Consider the following 21,243-nt stretch of genomic DNA (forward strand, 5'->3'; position numbering starts at 1 on the left):
GCCCCTGCCCCCACCTCAACCCACAGCTCCCCAACAGCCACCCCCTTATCGGGGCGAAAGCCCCCTCTCCCCACACAAGATCAAGAACTGCCCAATGCCAGGAAACAGATTCTAATATGCTTCCCCTAAGGGAAGTAGCAAATGGAGACGTGGGCATTATTAGAGTCCATGTTCCCTTTCCCATGTCTGACATTTTCCCAAATTCAAAACAAGTTAGGTTCCTTCAGTCAGGATCCCACCACTTTTATTAAGGAATTTCAGTCCCTCACTATAGCCTTTGACCTGACCTGGCAAGCCATTCACGTAGTCCTGACCACTTGTTGTACTCACGAAGAGAAAAACAGGATATGGGCATTAGCCCAAGCTTGGGCAGACGAGGCACAGCTCTGTTTCCAAAACCTGGATGGATGGGGACGCATTTTGGGCTAGCTAAATGACTCTCTTTGTAACTACACCCTCAATTGTAATCAGACTAGCCTGGAGTGGAATCCCTGGTCAGAGGAAAATAAATATGATGTACATGAGGGTAATTTCACTTTGTATTGGGGAAATTCAAGGAAAAATGAGACTAAGAAATATATTAATGAAGACCATATACCCATAAATCGCTCGGCCCTGGGAACTAAATATGTGGGGATCGGTGTGACCACCCGACACTTACTTAGTTTAACCTCCCGACAAGACTTTCCTCCAAAATATAACATAATACAACTAATATTTAGAAATTTGTTATGCCAATCCCCCCATCACACTCATAATCAGTCAGAGCCTGGCTTCTCCCCTTTATGTATAGATGATTATTTCCTCGGTGTTTGGTCTTCCCAATGTAATCCCAGGCCATGGGACCCCAGTCTATTTCCAGAGGAAAACTCCCGAAACGTCAGGGCCTGGCTCTGGGGACCCACAACAGGGGTATCCTTGAGGGGCACCAGATTTTCATTTCTGTGCAGTAACAGGGTCTGTGTGGATCTTCCCATACTTTGGAGGGGCTCCTGCGCAATTACCGTGGTGGTCCCGGAGGCGACCATTATGACTACATTAGCTTCCTTAGGAGGCATTCCCAACCTTGGGTCCTTCCTCGAGGAGGCCTTCAGACCTGTCTGGGAGAGACAAAAACGAACCACTGACTGGGGGGACATGCTTATGATAACCCAATTCTTGATCAGCCCGAAATAATATGTAGTATCTTTAGAGGGCTCTCCTGGTTTGCAGGCATACCCCTCTTAGAGAGGAGCGTTCTCCATCTCACCATCATGGTCCAGGAACCTTGGAAGGCTATGGTAGCAGCCACTGAAGAACAGCAGTCAGCCCTAGGCTCTCTGGCCGAGGTGGTTTTACAAAACAGGAGGGCCCTGAATGTTATAACAGCTGAGACGGGGGTGTCCGTGCCCTACTAAATGAGACATGCTGCTTCTATTTTAATACTTCCGGCCAGGTTGAAGAAGACCTTCAGATTCTAAAGAAAAAGATCAAATTAACAGAAGATTTAAAAGAGAGAGCAGAACAGAGCCCCAGGTGGCTTTCCAGCCTCCTCTCCTCTATGGGGATCCAGATATGGACATGGCTATTTCCCTTGCTGGGACCATTAATCCTGTTAGCCTTTGTTTTGTTGTTTGGCCCCTGCATATTAACACATTATCTAAGTTCATCTCCCAAGAGGTTCAAAAGATTCAATTCCAGATGGTGCTACAACAAGGATACCAGCCAGTTGGCACACGGACTACGTTGGAACAGGCCGCCTTATCATTCCGCGGGCTCTCATCTCCCTCCGTAAATACACCCTGACAGAGAGCAGGCATCGGGAACCCAGGGCCCCTACGACGACGCCCCGTCCAGCAGGAAGAAGCTAGGAACGGTCATCGCCCCTTTCCCCGATAACCTGGGTTCCTCTGGCTGGAGATGGGGATAGGTAGATAGTCAGCCATGAGCGGGGTGTTAAGGGGCCAAAGATTTGGCCCATAAATAAAAAGAGGGGAGAATGTGGAGCCCTGCATCAAGGACAGCCTACATCAAGGACACAGGACAAAAACTCTGGAATTAACGAAGCCCCCATAACAACTGTTGCCATGGGCTCTCCTGATCTAAACTGGACAGCCCCCCGACTCCATATTAGGTAAAATATTCACCATGTAGCAACCTTATAGCATCCTGACCAATCACCTAATGCCATCCTGCCAGCAGGAATTTTCCTTGTCTTGAGGCTATAAAAGTTGGCTACTAGCCCACAAAGGGGGTCGACTTTCCCTGGCTACCAGGAAGTCGGCCCGCTGTTCTTGCAGTGACCCTTCTCTTTAATAAACTCTGTCTTCCTTACATTCTGCCTTGTGTCTGGAAGTTCTTTTCCAACCTGCGCTTGGACCACAACAGGTAATCTTGCATTGCCACAGGCGCACGGACATCATGGCATAAGAAAAGAATTTACAGAAATAAATGCTTATTTACTGAAATGCCAAAGCAGGTCTCTTTTGGAGCAGCTGACTGGTATTCTATTTATTTATTTATTTGCTTATTTATTTATTTATTTGGCTGTCTTGCGTCTTTGTTGCTACACCCGGTCTTTCTCTAGTTGTGGCGAGTGGGGGCTACTCTTGGTTGCGGTGCGTGGGCTTCTCATTGCGGTGGCTTCTCTTGTCGTGGAGCACAGGCTCTAGGCGCGCAGGCTCAGTAGTTGTGGCTCACAGGCTTTGTTGCTCCGCAGCATGTAGGATCTTCCCAGACCAGGGCTTGAACCCATGTCCCCTGCATTGGCAGGCGGATTCTTAACCGCTGCACCACCAGGGAAGTCCCTGACTGGTATTCTTAAAGACCTCCTTTATCACTAGACTGCCTAGGTTCTGGAGAAATCATTACTTGTTCCCACCTCTCCATTCAACCCTCTCAGGAGAAAAAGACCTTGCACTGATCAATTTCTAACACTCCAGCTACTTCTAGATATAGGCACTTAGAGGTGAATTCACAAAAGAGCAAGTCATAAAATTGCACCTTTCATGTCAAGAATTGTACCACCTCCAGCTTCTCTCACCAACCTACCATAATTTGAGGTATGAGATGGGCAGAAGTGAAGACCTTTCTCTCTATTAAAGATCTACAGAATAAATCAGAAAGTTGCAAAACAATTGTGGGTAAACTCTTGGGTACCCCAAGGTCACACTTGCCTGTGGCCTCTCTTAAGGCAGTTGACATCATTGGTCTCATTTATTTTGGACTCTGGTAGCCAAGAATCCCCACAGTAGGAGGCAATTAATTCAATTCATAGTCTAATGTTAATTTTGTAATGTTGTTATTGGATTATTTGGGTTTAATTTCCCTGAGGATTTAATACATTTCTCTTCCAAATTGTTCCTTTGCAAACTGCTGATGGAACTTCCTGTTTATTGTGGTCAGTAGATCCAAACTTTTGAGAAATGGGTGAAGCAAAGAGCAAGTTATGTTGGCTGAGTTCAGACTCTGGAAAAAGTGGAATGGATCAGCCTGGGTCTCTTTCAGAACATGCTTGTATGTAGTTGTTTCAAACTTTAGCAATTCACCAGTTTTCAGTGCTGCTACTTGGGGTTTTGGCACATCAATTAATTATTCTCACTGCAGTCAGTATCCAGAGTAGCTGATGTGACTAATTACTCCCTTGCCTCGACTGGGTTTAAACTTCCAAGTTTAGAGTGTAATTAGAGTTCTAATCTTATTAATATAGGGCTTGGCTTTTTTCAACTACATCTTCCGTTAGCTTTGAAAATGTTAACAAGTATAAGAGAACATTACCTAACATACACAATATGAAATCACCATAAATCTTTTGATGAAATGTGCTGCCATATACATAGCACATTTAGAGATTCTTGATGAGACATATGAGCATACAAAAATAAAATCTATCTCCCTGACGTGTGGCATTTACACACATGCTTCGTTTACTAAGACTTTAGAGAACTTAAGGCTACTCCCTTCTAAGCTTTTCTCTCCATCCTGGACACTTCTGAGCTTTGGAAACCCCAGATACTTAGCTTCCTACCAGACAGTGCCGTTGGGATGTCCCACAAGCATCTCAAGTCCAGTATGTCCAAAATGGAATTTATCCGTTCAATACCTGTCTCTCCTCCTGTTTTCCATTTCAATGAATAGTTACTGTATTGGTCAGGGTCCAATCAGAAGACAGAAAACACACAGTAATTTGAATAGGAAATGGTTAATATAGGGAATTACTAGTTATAACAGGAGATTAGCTATAAAGGGGTAAAGAATACTCGAGGGCCAAGGGAGAGTATCCAAGGGAAGGACAAACTGACTGGAATTCAGCCTGTATTGGAGAAGGTGTGGATAGTAGAGAAGTCTGCTGGGTCACCCCAGGTCAGAGCCTTGTCCATAATCACAGGTGTGAGACATGCTTCTGCGGTGCAGATGGGCCAGTGCTGGGGAGGCAACTTTTGGGATATTCCTGAAACTTGCTGAGAATCTGCCACTGAAACTCGATGGGGGTGAGTGCTAATGGATGTCCCCTGTATGGATTGCTGGCAGCCATGTGTAGGAGCGCAAAGAAGCAAACCTGAACGAGGAAGAGAAGTCCCTTCCTCCTGCAGTATCCCTCTAGTGCCTTCTACTGACAAAGCTTAAAATTGTGCCAGCTGCAAAGGGGAAACGCTTACTGGGTCCATCTCCATGATCAGTGAAGGAATAAAGGGTGGATTTGGTGCGGAGAGGCAGTAGATAACTGGCACAGTTACAATCATCCACCCATTTATCCAAGCTAAAATCCTTTGTGAGATCCTTGACTATTTCCTCTCCTTGTCTTCTGCATCATGGTCTACAGTTAATTGTGTTGTTTCTAGTTTTGAGCTATTGCACTCAATAATAATGGCCTATATTTTTTGACCACTTGTCATGTGCCAGGAACTGTTCTGTTAAAGTGCTGTTAAGCACTTTGTGAATTAGCTTGTTTATCTTTCATAATAATCCCATGAGCAGGTACCATTATTGTTCCTATTCTACGGAAAGGGAAACTAAGACACAGAAAGAGTAAGTAACTTTCCCTATAGGTGGCAGATCCAGGATTTGAATGCAAGCAGTCTGAACACTTACTCCCTATGCTGGTCTGCCCAATCAAGCCTGTTATCTCCTAACTTCTAGATAGCTCTTACAGCTGTTCATTTGTCTTCATCCCCATTGCTTTTACTCACTTCATCGTTTTTTCTCGCCTAGACCTTTGTCTTTGTCCTCTCCAGTTCTTCCTCCACCACACAATCAGAAAAATTTTTATAATACAATATATTTATGATTTCTTCCTTAATATCTTCCAATGGTTTCCCACTTCCCTCAGAATTCCTAAGCCCACTCTTTAGGACCTGTTCTCTGCTTATTTCTCCAGCATTCTCTCTCACCACTCCCTACCAACTCTGTTTTATGATTAACTTCTTTCTGTTCTTCCAAATGGATGAGGTTTCTCTTGCCTCCAGACCTCTGCCCATGAATTTCCTGTGCATGGGGTATGTATCCACTCCCCTCTGTCCTTCTTACACCGATTCATTGTTTGGGTCTCAGCTGAGGCATCCTACGTTGGGGGAAGACTCTTGTGACTTCGCGTTCCGTCAATGGCTCCTTTCACTGACTTGCCCTGTTTCTTGTCTCCTCTTCTGCTGCTCTGTAAATTGTGTGAGGGCGGGACCTTGCTTGTGCAGATCATAGGAGTATTTCTATTGTCTATCTCACAGATGCTCAGAAAATTTTATTTCTAAATAAATGAATACATTTTTCATTAGTATTGGGAATAGGAGTTAAAACTGAAGTTGCTTGTTAATTATTTTTCCCGGTCTTGGCCACCGACCAGAGTTTTCTCTTTACTGAGACATATATTTTTAGACCTTAAGTTTGTGGCTTATTCTGAAATCATAACATCTTAACATTCTTTTGCTGAGGATTCGCATCGAGGGCTTTCCCAGACTGAGACCTCTACATGGACAGTCAGGGATAGGTAGGTTGAATGTGAATTTAGGTTTATTCTGTTGTAGCGGAGCATACAACTTGATAAGTTCAATATGTCCTGATGGATCCTGCTGTGTTGATGGGCCAAAACACCAGGAAGGGTGTGAAAGGGGACTGCACAGCCCCAAGGAGGGCTTCCTGATGATGCTTCAGGGTCTCTCACTAGGCAGACTTCTTAGGCCCACGGGCTGAGCACAGAAAAGTGTTCTCTGTTTGCTTATTATTTGTCCACACCCACTAGCTGCACCCTAACCTCTGGCAGGTAGTTAGAGTTGGGGACAAATCATTTCCATCAATCAGGAAGTGAGCTGACTTGTTCTGGGTTTAGGACTTTGTAAGGCTCTGGTTTATCTAAACTCCTAGTAAAACATTTCAAATAAGATACTGTTTTTGTGCCATGGGCTGTATGTTTTTATTTAAATCTTTATATAGAAGGGCCAGCTCACTCCACACATTGACCCAGGCCCCCTGAGGCCATGGCAAGATCTACCAAAGAGGTGATGAATTTTAATATCCAGAGGAACCTCATTATAGAGCCCTTCTTCTTACCCTCAACCCAGCCATTTACTTTCCAGGCACTTGCCTTTTTACACTGTTTATTTCTTCCTTTCTCTCTAAGCATAATCCAATTGTTATGCTATGCAGAAGAATTGATGGCCATTATAGTCTTATTTTGCATTTCATGTTTGCAAAGTATTTTGCAACCATTTGTTAACTAATATCTGGCCCTCTTTAGAGGTGGGTGGTGGTATTACTGTATAATTTATTTCAGTATTATGTGTGCAAAGAGAAAGAAATACCTGCCTTGGTTCCAAACAAAAATATCCCTATGCAAATTATGTAAAATTATTATTTTTAAAATGTGGGGTGGTGCCTTTGTTTCAAGATTTATGAGTGGCTTGTTATAATGAGCTTGTCATATTTTGGTAGCAGGGTTGTATTTACTTCCCTGTTTATGATGACAGATTACAATGCCAGGGCCTTGGAAGGTGCCGATGTGAATGTGAGACAAAGATTACTCCTTTATGTAGTAAAAGCAGTTGAAATTCAATTCTTTTTTTTTTTTTATTTTTTATTTATTTATTTTTGGCTGTGTTGGGTCTTCGTTTCCGTGCGAGGGCTTTCTCCAGTTGCGGCGAGCGGGGGCCGCTCTTCATCGCGGTGCGCGGGTCTCTCACTGTCGCGGCCTCTCCTATTGCGGAGCACAGGCTCCAGACGCGCAGGCTCAGTAATTGTGGCTCACGGGCTCAGTTGCTCCGCGGCATGTGGGATCCTCCCAGACCAGGGCTCGAACCTGTGTCCCCTGCATTGGCAGGCAGACTCTCAACCACTGCGCCACCAGGGAAGCCCTGAAATTCAATTCTGGTTGAAATAACTTAAAGAGTCAAATTGTAGAATACAAGAATAAACATTAAATATTTATAAAAATTAATTCACATGATTTATTCTAGAAGGTTGATTAAATGGCAAGGTCGCTATATCTAAAGGACGTATTTTAGAACAATACATTGAACAAACTTGCAGTATCAGTATTAGATCTTTCAAACAATATGGTGTGGTACTGTTTAAAAAAAATTTAGAGCAATTGTGCAAGGCTGATTAGGAAGCAGACTCTCCTCAGCAAGGCCTTCCAACTCGAGCTTTTATGATTTTTAATGTTTCATTTTTATTGACATTTTTTCCCTTGCAGAAAAAATGTGTGATTTTTACTAGCCTGGCAGGGGGTTGTGGTACCTCTTGCCAAAGTGTCAAGAAAACTACGAATTCTCTACATGAGGGACAAAGGCCAGATGTTAAGTTAAAACAACACATAGCGTTTATACAAATATAGGTAATGGAAACCAAGACCTTTACTGGGATTTCTTTTTTTCTCTGTTTTTGGCCAATCTTGTCTTTTGATATTTTTAAAATAAGCAAGCAGCCATCTTGTTTTTCTAACCTGAGCAGAAGAATTTAGTTTCTTACAAAGTGTGTGCTTTTTCAGTATCTTGGGTTTTTTTGTTTTATCTTTGTTTTGAAGGATTCTGCTCCAAAATGTGGAATGTGTTCTTCAAATAATAATTTGCTTTAATAAAAAGAAAGTGTGAGACTTTGAATAGTTTAGGAAGGACCTAGCCTAATCCTTAGACTGACTTTTTCCACTATCCTGGCCACACCTTCAATGGGGAGGAAATCTGTTGCTTAAACCTACACCGATGTGGGTTTTGGAGGGTATTTAAAAAGACAACTGTTTCTCATCTCAAGCAGAATAAGGACAGATGGGTGACCAATAAAAATTAGCATCATCATTCAAATGGACCCTCCTAGATGCTCTTTCATCTCTGATGGAAAAAAATGAGAAGGGGGTGAATTGAAATATGCATGTGAATGGGTTGTTGTTCGTTTATTTTTTTCTTCCTGATTGGGGGTCACGTGGTTTCTGTGCTCCCGTGGGCTCTTGGTGAGAGCTCCCACAAGGTCTGCAGGAGCCACGCGATTTCCTTGGTTCTGAGCAGAAGCTGGCCTGGCTCTGACCACACTTGCACTAACACACGGGCATTTGGACTTTATTCTTTTCTGTTACCAGTGCTTTGGCTTTGGCCATACTTCCTGCCTCTTTGCTCTAGGTCTGAGGTCATGTGAGTACCTCATACCAGTGGGCCCCTGGATTACACTGGCTGGACTTCATCACTGAGAAGGGGGTTACACTTCTCTTCAACACTGGTTTTATTGGACCCCCAAAGGGATGTGTCCATGACATAGCCAGGAATTACAGCATGGCAGTTTTGCTGGCTAAACTCAGGCAGGTCCATGACATATAAAATGCAACCAATTCTGAGCAAGCAAATAGAAAAACCCTCGGCCAAATAGTTGTATTTGGAGGGGCACTTAAAAACATACTTTTAAACCTACAGTGACTTTGGGTATAAATTTAATTAAAGGAGAAGATTTTCTGGTAATCTCATTGTAAAAGGTGAGATCTAGACAGAAAATTCTGTACTTATGGAGGTTAAATGAACTAAATAAGTGTTAACCTAATCCTATTAAATATCAACTGGATTTAATTCTATACTGGGTTTTGTACCAGGTGAATTTAAGAAATCAGATATTTCCTTTTTGAGTACCTATAGTAAAGAAAATAGACAAAGCTAATAAAGGTTTCAGAATATATTTAGATGCACAAGCAGGCATACCATCTCTAGGGACAATAGCCGACTATAAACACAGGCTTGAATGACCCAGAGCAGTTTAAGAATAGTGGGCTTTGGCTGATGGGCCCTGGTGGAGCCCCTTCTGATTTAATGATAGCAGTAGCCAATGATCCATGGTCTAGAAGCATCAATGTGGATCTTCCGGTAAATACCCCCTCTGTCTGTGCCCCATTCCCCAACCTCTACGTCAAGAGCAGTAGAATAGCCCTTCCTATGTTTTCATATACTTTAGGCTGAAGTTTATTTAAATTCATCTCTTTAAAACTCTCCTTAATGAATATCTTGACCTGATCTCATTTGGATTAAAATATCCAGGGGGGAAGGAGTCCTATAATCCTAGGCAGTCCCTGATACACAGGCTAAGCAGGGCGTGGTGAGAGATAGAATAGAAGAAAACTCACTGTGGGCTCACTTTGGACCTCCCTGCCTCTTGAGTGGTTTCCTGTTTGTGTAAATGTTTTGTAGTTGAGGCTTTCATTATTGAGGACAGCTGCAAAACTAGGCTCTCCTTTACCTGAGAGACTACTCAAATCCTTTGTTGCATATTACTAAAATTTCTAATGTGTTTAAACAAAATGGGGAATTTATTATAAGGATACTGGGATGTCTTATGAATGAGACTGGGGCCTATAGAACATCTGGAGCCTAGGACTCAAATCACCATCAGGACTTTCTCCTGCATCCTCATTTCTTCTCTCTGTGCATCAGCTTCATTATTCCCTCCTACCGCTCCATCTTGATCTTTCTGCTTCTCTATCTGTTTGCCAATAACTTCTGAGTTTACACATCCTCAGTTTCAGCCACCCTATGAGAAACTGCCTTGTCTGAGTTCCAGATTCAACATGCCAGGGAAAGATTATGATTGGCCCGGTCTAGATAAGGTACCCCTTCCTGAACCAGTCATTTGTGGCCAGGGTGGGTCACACTGCACTAACATAGAAGATCCAACTGCAAACCTGTGGAAGAGCTGGGGGTGGGTGGTGCTACTGGGAAGACAGTACAGTAGGTGTTCAAAAGAGCAGGAAAGACAGAGTATAAGGGAGAATCTGGACTCTTCTCTCCCTAAATCCAATTCACTTTGCAGAGGAAAGCTACTTCCCAAGCTGACGAAAAACTAGTTCTGACATGCAGTCAGAGGGCATCTTAACCATCCTGCGATGGTGTGCCTATTTCTGTTTCTCTCTAAAGGTGCTGAGGAGGTCTTTATCCTAGCCCAGTGATACCAGCAGACAGTGCTTTCATCAGTGCCATCTGGATCTTTGTTTTTGCAAGCAGGTGTTCTTGTGTGATATTTCTGTGGCTCGTGTGGGGCTTTGATGATAAAAACAAAACAAAACAAAATAAATTCTAGATCTTCCTTCCCCAGGGGCAGCCGAGGGCACAATTCCCAGCTATTTCTCCATATATCCATGAAAAGCGGTGCCAACTTCGAGAGCCTGTAAGATTCCCTTTCTCCCCTGGCAGGTGAGAGCCCTGGCTCAAGTGTTCCTCTTTGGCATTTGGAGGCACTCCTGATTCCAGCATTATGCTCAGCGCCAGATATGAAGTACTGTCCTGAGAATTTCAGGACCAGGTGGTTTGGTCCCTAAATGGTCCTCTTTCCTAAATGTTTCACACCCTTTATGCTGCTGTGTGATACTGGCTTGCTTCATTTCTTTGCACTGAGTTTACTAAGGTCAGGTGAGTTCTGTGACCCAGAGTAGAATGGTTCATTGCCCTCTGAGCAAGAAAGTTTAGTTTTCTATTAAGTTAGGCAGATTTACCATTCTTTGCCTGATCCTTGGGTAGTCTTCCTTGGAAACACTCCAAAATTTCCTCTCCTTATATAATGAACTATGTAGAGATCAGCAAGGAGTGTTTATCTTGGAGACAGTAAAAATAAGACTCGTGTATAATTCCAAATATAGGCATATATTCTTTTGGTAATTAGCTTCATTTTTCTCTGTTTTTTTTTTTTGACAGTATTTACACTAAATTAGAAGTAGTAATAATGGGATATCCTAGTTCAATCCTACAACCATATCTGTCTACAATAAAATATTTGCTTTTAGTGACAGAAAGTATTTCAGAAGTGTTCATTAAAACAATTTGATAACTGTGTATCCATTATTAATAACCCAAGATGGGGATTACATGTTACGTGACTCGTAACCAATAAGGAAGCTGCCATTTCCATAATTATAAAGAATTCATATCACATCCATTTTACTATTCTGTATCATTTGACCCATTTATGGTTCATTCTGAAAGAGTAAGATTTAAAAATTTATAAAGTTTTTCAAATGAAAAATCTGCCTGGTAATTTCTCCCTTCCATTGCTGGCAGTAGATGCTCTCCATCTAAGAGTCTGAGTGTTTGGTTCCACAGCCCTCTCCTCAAACTACATAACAGTAAAGAGAGTTCAGGATCCTCTGCATTATGCTGACCCCTCTCCCTCGGGAGAGAGCCTGGGCAGAGGGCATACACCCTCCTCCGGGAAGCATTCTGAGGTGTAAATTGTGAAAAGGGAGTTGGGGAGGGTGATGTCGGTTGGCTACGTCTGGAACACAATTAAGCTGTGGGGTGAAGGGTAGCCTCTTGGTGTCCACGTGCTCTCTGTTCAGTGGTCCAGTCAAAGGTTCTGACCAGCCCATTTGGAGAAAAAGTTGAGCAAATGCTCTGCAGGACTGGCTGAGTCATCAGCCCAGAAAGTTCCCCCGAAGGGTTGGGTACTAGTTGCTGCTACCACTGCTGCTATTATTCTTACTATCTTCTAGAGTTCACTGTGGGCTGGAGGATGAGAAGGTGGGGTGCAGCCTGGGAGGGAGGAGAGCATAACTGGAAGGTTGGTAGAAGATGGACTTTTATCTTCTAGGTTTTCTTTCTGGCACAGAAGAAGGAATCAGGCCTAGTGAATGATTCTTGGCCTGTTATTCTTCTCCTTCACCCCCACTCCAAATCTCAAATGCAGTTCAACTTGGAGCGTCTTATAATTAGGGTCAAGGAGATCCCGAGATTATTGTTACACCTGGGAACCTGGGGCAGCATTGTTCCTAATACACTGCAAATTAGTACCAAGAGACTAACTCCTTTCCCACGTGATCTGATTGCATCACCCTCTCTCTCTCTCTTTGGACAGGCATGTTGAACAGCAGTTGCTGAAGTGATTTTGATGAAATGTGACCTTTGAAGACTGTGGCCACTGACCAAAGAATCTGAACTACAGTATCCAACATTTTACAGGCTACAAAACATAAGCTGGCCAGCATTTATTGCTTGTACTAACAGCTTGAGTCAAGTTTCCTAAGCCTACAGAGAAGACCTCTTACTGCTGCTAATTTTACTATCAGCAAAGAAAAGGGAAATAGGAAACCGTATGGGATGGCTGAATGAGAGCATTTGTGAGAGCAGTATGAACTCGGATTATCTGAAGAGAGGGCAACTTTTTTCTAAAACTAAAAAGGACTCAATTTGCATAGAAATAAAGTGGGAAAAAATGTAATGTAGAAAAAGTTATAAGCAGAGATTCTGCTCTGGCCTCTCAGGATGGCATTGATATACATATTAAGGCAGTCACCAGGGAAATGTTAAAAACCCTCTAGGGAAATTTCCAATGTGATGGATAGAACTTTAATATTAATATAGGATTCATCATGATAATGTAAGTCATAGATCTAAGTCTCCCTTCATCAAATGAATAGTCCCTTTCCAGCCTATTATACAGGCAGCACATGCTTTAAATAGTGTCATGTGGGAGACTTGAAGTCTTTCTTTATCTGCAGTTTCCGAAGTTTTGTTCACAGGAATAGTGACCCACCGGGTCATCCATCTTTAATTACGTCATCTAGACCATTTGCATTTTCCCCTTTTTATTAATATTTAGTGTTCCTTAAAATATACTTCCATCGCACTTTTTTTCACAAATAGAAAAAGCATAATTCAACACATACTATTTCATACATGCAGTGAGTATGAAGGGAAGATCTGATTCTTAATCTATTCGTTGATCATTATATAAGGAAAAAAGTGATTTCTGGGTTGCTATTTGATTTAGTTATCTAGTACATAATTATCAACCATATGCATGTGTATTGTTCATCTTACTCCGGGTTTCCTAGTCTTCTAACACTGACACCCCACAAAATGGTGGCTGAGTCTCTCTAGAATCCTATAAGACAATGACAATCTTTTTGGAATGAGAATGATTGCAGTGTTGATACCAATATAATAAATGCCAGTAATAATAAATGTTAAGATTCATCTGCTGCTTTTTTCAGCAGAAATTCAAATATTCATTAGTGGAGCATATAATCACCTTTTCTTACCTTAGCCCAAAACGCGCATGAAAATAAATTCATAAGTACAGACTACGAATACAGACATAAATTGTGTACACAGACAAGTAGACCCTCAAGTTCTATAAGGAAGAGGGGGCTTTCCTTAAGCCTGGAATCACTGCACTATGTCTTTAAATTCGTGATGTGCATTGGTTTCATTCTATTCCAGTTCTCCGCTCATGGAGTAACCAATGTCAACATTTGGGGTATCATTTCCTGTATGTAGTTGGTATCCATTTTGGGGCATAAAGGTTCTGAGAAGTCCTATTGTAAAGAAAATTATTTAATGGGTAGACTCTAGCATTCCTAACTTTCTTGTGACCATGAAATCCCTATTTTCAAATAAGATCTATAAACACATTTGGAAATGCTGGCCTAGTGGAGGTGTTCATAAACTGGGCCTCCTCTATTTTTTTTTTTTTTTTGGCTGCGTTGGGTCTTCGTTGCTGCACGCGGGCTTTCTCTTAGTTGCATCCAGCCGGGGCTACTCTTCGTTGTGGCGCACGGGCTTCTCATTGCGGCGGCTTCTCTTGTTGTGGAGCACAGGCTCTAGGAGCGCGGGCTTCAGTAGTTGTGGCTCGCGGGCTCTAGAGCGCAGGCTCAGTAGTTGTGGTGCACGGGCTTAGTTACTCCGTGGCATGTGGGATTTTCCTGGACCAGGGCTCAAACCCTTGTCCCCTGCCTTGACAGGTGGATTCTTAACCACTGCGCCACCAGGGAAGCCCCCCTCCTCGATTTTTAAGCTTTGGTTTTCACTGGGAACTTTGAGATGAACTCCAATTCATCCTTTAAGTTCTGACTCAGATGTTACTTCCTCCGTGAAGATTTCTCCACTTGCCCTAGAATGAATATGTAGTTCTTCCCTTCGCCCCCTACCCCCATAGCATTTTTTTCAAGTCCATATCAGTGTTTAGGTCATGAGTTATTTATTTTTAATTTCCCCCTTCTAGTCTACAATTTCCTTTATTTGAAGGAGTGTGTTTTTACTCTTAGTGTCCTACAGAACACCTGGCTCATTGTAAGAGTTCAACAAATAACTGCTGAAGGAATGAATGAGTAAGTAAAGCTTGGGAACTTAAGCAGAAAAATTATCTCTCTGGGGTGTTGATATGTGATTAATGAATGAATCCTTCTGAGTTAAGTACTTTTTCCATTATAGTGACTAATTCCCATACAGTTGATTAGATTGAGATTGACTCTGATGTGAAATGGTTAATCATTTAGTCTGCCAAAAATACAAGATTGACTGTTATTTAGTCTGTTTTTCCCCCTTGTATAGACATGAGTAGTCTACTATATATGAAAAATTCTAGTACCCATTCATAGCAGAGATATTTTTCATATCTATACTCACTATCAGTCCATAACTCAGAATTTTCCTTTATTTAACTGCTAAAGGAAAAAAAAATGACATTTATAGACCCTTTTACTTTTCCTCAAAAACCTAGCATTATAGATTAAGAGAATTTCAGATTAGGCTATATTATGATTTTAGCCCTTTTATTTATAATATTTAAAACATTTTTCTGATATACTCTTAAGTTTCAAGCTTATAAATTTTATTGTGGTTTAGGCATATTTTCCTCCCCTCCTTCCTTCCTTCCTTTGTTCTTCCTTCCTTTCTGTTTTTTTTTTTTTCCATCTTTGAAAAGATAAAGATGGGCTAGAATAAAGATAATAATCTCCCTCCCTGACTCTACCCTGCTCTAGTTCAATGCCAATGTTAACCCTTTGGTGTATCACTTCGTATATTTGGTTGGCATAAGTTTTGGAGGGTGTAAGGACCCAGAAGGCTACACTTATAACAGTCTTTTCTACACTACCCTGTTCTCTTTTGAAGATGTTTCACAAAGCCTCAACCTACTAAGGACATTAAGAGGAATGAATATGCCCAGGAAACTTAATTATGTTTCTGTCATAGATACTAGGCTGGCAAATTAGCTGGGGTTAAGAAGCTCACTGTGAAGTGTTGTCAGAATGTAAAAAAAGAGGCAGCACACCTGATTGGAAGAGGAGGAGGAAAAATAGGGTTAAGCCAGAAAGGATGTTAGACTGGGGTCAGGAACATCTGCTGTCTCCCCACCTCCCCACTTAATGTTTTTATCAATGAAGACTACCACTGCAGCTAAGTGACACTCATAGGTACTGTTGGCACCACGGGAGGCCTAAAACAAAACCAAAAGGGATGACCGTAGTTGGGGAGGGAAGGGAGGAGGAAGAAAGAGACAGAGGAAGAGGAGAGGGAGACCATGTGATGTAACGGGAAAAGCACTCAATTTAGTAAACTCTGGTTTCCCAGCTTCCCTGTAACCTTGGCAAGTTAGCTAGCTCAGAGTTTCTTCAGGTGAAAAGTTTGTGGATTGCTGATGATCTCTAAGGGCTCTCTGCCTCTGAAAGTTTACGTTGGTGATGTGAGATAAAGAATTTAAGAGAGCTGGAGAGAAGAAAAAGATATGTGTGCACAGGATTGTTAAAGCCACCCAACTCAGGTGCACCTGAATTTGCTCAGGAGCAATTCCTGCTTTCTCAAATCTGGGGAACACCTGATTAGACCTAGAAGTTTCTGTTCATTAGCTGGGGTGGAGATGAATATCTGGCTTACAAAGAAAGGAGCTGTTTTATATATAACCCCTGCCAGGAAGCCAAAAGATGGTGGGCAATAGATAGAGTCCTTGTTTATCAGTTAAGTCTGGCACCTGCTGCTTCATCCCAGGAAACCAAGCATGGAAATAGTGATTGGATCTTCAAACCCTCATCTTTAGATGGGGTAATTTTGACAGGGCACAAACTCCTTGGCTAAGTACCAGGGGTTCCTGGGAACCAATCCTCTGTAGCAGGGTTTAGACTCGAGACTATTTGAAGGCCAAAACAAAGAGAATGAGTTTCACATTCTCACGCAACTGCTCTGATGTCTGAATTCCAAAGGCATTCCAGAAACAGAGCTCAGACTTGGTCCCTTGACCATCAGAGTTCTCCCTGTAGCCCATTTCAGGGTAAGCCTGGGGACAGTCAGCTGTGGAATGTTAGAAGGGTAGAATAAGTTTCCAGGGCTGTAGGCTGTTAGTTGATTCCCCAGAAAGCAGTCCTGTGAAGCCATTCTTATTTTTACACATGGCATATCTGGAAAAGGGATTATCTGGAAATTGCAACATTTTTTGTTTTATGTGCCTCTGAAGGCAAGATATGTTTTGTCCTCCATCAAGTCTTAAAAAATATTTACCCTGGCATCTTCCCATTTTTCTTTCCACATGGAAACTGATATTTTTAAGACTAGTTGTGAAATCATTCCTAGGTATGCACATTACATGGAGATCTTAGAAAAACTTTTAAAGAAAATGAATATAAAGTGATATTTCTTTTATGAAGCAGATGTTACCAACTATTCTTTTGTTGGGCTTTTCTTGATTAGCAAGGTGTAATAAAATGACGTATATTCTCACCCTGTGGCAGGTACGCTTTGTCTAGTGGAACAGAATATTGAAAACAGCATGGAAGATAAGAAAAAAATGAGAATTTGAAAAAAATGTCCTCATGATAGCATCATGAAAGCAATGCTATCTTCTGGTTAAATAAGGCATGAACAATAATTTTGGGTTAGGTATGTTTTTCAATTATGCATTTGATTTTGGTAATAAAAGACTCATGTTTTTCAATAGTGTTTGGAATTTAAACATACTGTTCCTTTTTTCCAGTCTTCAGGAGAGCATTTACCAATGCAAAAGTTACCTCTTACCCATTCTTGTCCCTTAAAAATTAAATGCTTTTACAGTAAATTATTAAAAGTGCTAGGTTGGCGGCAAATCATCAAAGGTACCATAAACCATTATGCAAGCAAGCAAGTGAGAAGTCTGATTAAATCTAAGGGATCAGAAGGCATATACATCCCTCGATATCCATCGCAAATTCTAAACTGCAAAAGCAACCATAAAATGCTACATTAAATTACTTTAAAAAACTCTTCCAGGATTTTCAACATTCAAGAGCAACTTGCTTTTTAATTAAGTATGAACTAAGAACTTCTACTGCAAAGCACAGATATACCACTATTTAAAGGTTATTTCCTCTTTCTTTAAAATGGCTGCAAAATTAGCCTCATTTTTCCAACTGATATCACTCACTTAATGGAATTGAAGCATTCTAGCAGAGTTTGCCAAAAAGCTAGTTATTAATTAGGTGCTGTTTTCCCACCAAGTGTCTTTACTATCATTTAATTACGTTGAAAAAGGAAATGATGGGCCCTGAATGTTGCAAAATCATGTTGAAAATGTTAGAAGTATTTAAATAAGATACATTTAAAGAAAAAACCCCATAACTCCTGGTTTTGGTTTAAATGAGGTAATATACATCAAATGTGAAATGCCTAGCATAGTGCCCGGCACCTAGGAGATACTCAATAAATGGAGGCTTTTCTTGTGGTTAACCCCATTTTTCATTTGAAAAACTCGGGCTTCCCCAAGACTAACTTGTCCAGTGCCATCCAGATGGTGTGAACTGAGGGCTGTTTGATTCTGAGGCCTGTGCTCTTTGTGTCCCACCAGGTGCTAAAATCTGCCGTGCAGGCAACCATCTAGCTACTCATGGAAGCACAAAATGTCTATTGAACCAACTCCTTGACAACTAAAAAGATAGGAGGAAGAAAAATATAAACGTGAAGGTAAAATTTTGTCAAATTGCAATAATTGTGGACAAGAGCAAAAGCGGCCCAAAGTGTTTATAATTGGGTTTTAGAGCAGGGTCTACTCCCATGTCTCCCACCCACTGTTCACATCTGCCAAGTGGGGTGAGGACAAATAATTCTGCAGCTTATCTGGTATTGGTTTGGGTGGCTAATAAATCTGAATGAATAAGTGAAAAGCAGACACTTGAAGGTCAAACAAGTGTCAACTGATTTCATCTCTGTCAGTGGTTCTCAAATTTTAATGTAAATCAGAATCACCTGCAAGGCTTTTTAACCAATGCAGCTGGGCAGCCCCAGAGTTTCTGCTTCAGTATGGGGTGGGGCCCAAGGATATGCATTTCTAAGCAGTTGGCAGGTGATGCTGGTGCCGCTGGTCCAGGGACCCCACTTTGAGAACCACTGATTTAGGTTATCTAATTTAACCGTCACCACAACCCTGTGATGTAGGTGTTATCGGCCCCACTTTATAGAAGAAATAATGGATGAGTTTGGGATACATGTCAGAAGAATGGTTTGAATCCTGGTTAAAGAGAAGTTGAGAAATTGCCTTCAAAGAATCTTCAGAATTTCTGAATCACTCCATTGGTGACAGTAAAGCAAGACTACAGCTGTTCATCTCTTCTCCCACCACCGTCCAGAGGCAAAGATATTATCAGAATGAGATGAAAACCCACTGATAACATACTCAGCACTGCGTGGTCCCAGAGACAACAATGAAAACTGAAGCGATGCTTTCAGAGATCCTTGAGCATTCTAGATGGGGAAACTGAGACACGGAAAGGTTTGATGACTTGTTTAATTTGACTTAGTGTATGAGTGGCAGCACTGAGATATCAGATCTCCTGAAACCCAATCAAGGTTTAATTATGAAGGAAACACTTGGAACTTCTATTTGGCATCTTGATTGCTATCTGCAGTGAGCACCATGCAAAAAAGTGACTGAATGTAGAGGCAGCCTAATGAGGTGGAATAGGTACTAGGACAGGAAGCAGAATTCATTTGCTGATTGTATATTTATTATCTTTCACACGCTAGGCACTATTCTAGGTGTGGGGATAAAGTGGTAAACAAGATGGACAAAATTCTTGTTTTTGCATTCTAAAGGCAGTAAGGTCATCAACAAAGTAAAAAAATGGCAGGAAATTTAAGAGAGTAATAAATACTAGGAAGAAAATTAAAACCAGGTAATGTTGGAGAAAATGACCACAGACTCAGAAATTTATAAACACGGGTTTGATGGTTTACTAAAGAAATGCAAGGGATTGACTACCAGCCAGAGGTCTGAACTTTCACACCCCACTTCTCAACATTTCAATTTTATGGGTTCTTTTTAATCTATGAGTATAACCCAATATTTCCCCCCTGGACTTCTCCAGAAATTATTTTAGGATCCTCAGAGGAGGGAGGCTCTTGTACTACATGTAAACAAACTATATAAAGTTGATAATATACACTTGAAAAGCTAAGCAGGAATACATTTCGAAAAAAGGGGAAATAATAGTATGTGAAATCGTGTACAGAACTAATAAAAGATTCAGATATGTACTTCAAAGTCAAGGGCAATAATCACAGTAATAATTGATTCAAGTAAGAATTACCAATGGGAGGTTTAGCAAGTGGTGATTCATCTCTTCCCAACCCTGACTTGAATGATGTCACAGTGGTAGCTTGAAGTCAGCCATGGTGGGAGTATTTAAACCAGGAAATCGGTAAATGAATGCTACAGTGCAGACCTTTTAAAATTATTACTTTTCTCCAGAGGGGTGGTTGTTGTTGGGAGAAACACCACCATAGGTCTCTCCTGCTTCTACGCATCTTGCTGAGTATGCCAAGAATGGAAGACTCTGACCTCTCTTAACCCAGGCTATTTCTTAGGGTTGTATCTTCAGTGAACAACTTTGAGGGACGAGGTAACGTGTCCCTCTGGGACAAAAAGTGAACTTGCTTACTACTTGCTATAAAATTGGTAGATTTTTGAAGGTAAGTGTTTCTCTCCCATAACGCAGCACACTTCATTATTTGGGCACTATTCGAAGCGGGGAAGGGTAGCTAAAGTGGCCTACTGGGTGGGACTCCTGGGTCAATTCAGTGTACTTTTGTGGTTTCCACTGCTGAATGTCTAATTGGTAATGATGCTTTATATGCATGTATTGTGGCTTCATATGTGGGTACCTATCTCGGTCCTTCACATTGCTCTCATGGGATTTGGGGGCAAGGGGAAGCCGGTAAGCATGCTAACACTCATGATGCTTGCTGTGCTGTGAATAATCAAGCCTGTGGTCTCACTAGAGTTATCTAGCTCACTGATGGTTCAGCAAAGTTGAAAGTTGATGGTGTTCACTAGGTGGCAGCAGCCATCCAACCCCAATGACAATTCTGGAAGACCAAATGCAGCACAATGTGCTAAACCACCCTTGCCTTGGACAACGCTCTTAAGGACCCCTAATGACTTTTGGGTTGTTTACCAATGGCCTAGCCAGTTGGTCTGCCACTTGGAAGACTAAGACTGGTAGATTAAAGATATTCCTCTTTGTGTCATGAACTGGGTAAACACATCATGTCTGCCCATCAGACATCACTTGGGTGATGGTAAAGGTCTGTTTTTTGCTCCGATGAACTAGAATTAGGCTATTGATCAAGATCGCCACCATTGCCATCTGGTTTCATCATTGTACTGGGCATGGTAACACATCCACCGTCACAGACTGGGCACACTGTAAAGGATGTTTCTCATGGATGCAGAAGCTTCCACTGCATACCAGACTAGTGACTCCTGCAAAAATTTGGCCTATTTGTTCTGTGGTGATGGAGGCCACATTACATGGAATATTAGCTCTGTCTGTTCCTGGCAGATTGACTACATTGAATCTTTGACCCCATTTTGGGACTACTGATGTTGCTTCTCTGCTTTGACATTTTGTCAGGGTATGGTATTGCTATTCCAGTCCAATTAGCCAACTCTAGCCACATCATTGTGGCCTTTACAACTAAACTGTGTCATGTGTTGTTAGGCTTTCTGGATCATTTGCAAAGACCATCCAACAATGGGCTAATAGTCAAAGAATTTGATGGACATTCCATATTCTCT

The 21,243-nt window shown here is 41.6% G+C and overlaps 1 long non-coding RNA gene across 1 annotated transcript in view; it reads left to right on the forward strand.

Moving 5' to 3' along the window:
* The window catches only part of LOC137768481 (uncharacterized), a 95,901-nt gene extending 82,509 nt beyond the window's left edge, over window positions 1-13,392 (forward strand). Inside the window, exon 4 of the long non-coding RNA XR_011074753.1 lies at window positions 12,280-13,392. This is a non-coding gene — a long non-coding RNA (uncharacterized lncRNA). The remainder of the gene's footprint in view (window positions 1-12,279) is intronic.
* Window positions 13,393-21,243: the final 7,851 nt, after the last annotated feature.

This window comes from Eschrichtius robustus, chromosome 8 (assembly GCF_028021215.1).
Source record: "Eschrichtius robustus isolate mEscRob2 chromosome 8, mEscRob2.pri, whole genome shotgun sequence".
In the NCBI taxonomy this organism is placed as follows: domain Eukaryota; kingdom Metazoa; phylum Chordata; class Mammalia; order Artiodactyla; family Eschrichtiidae; genus Eschrichtius; species Eschrichtius robustus.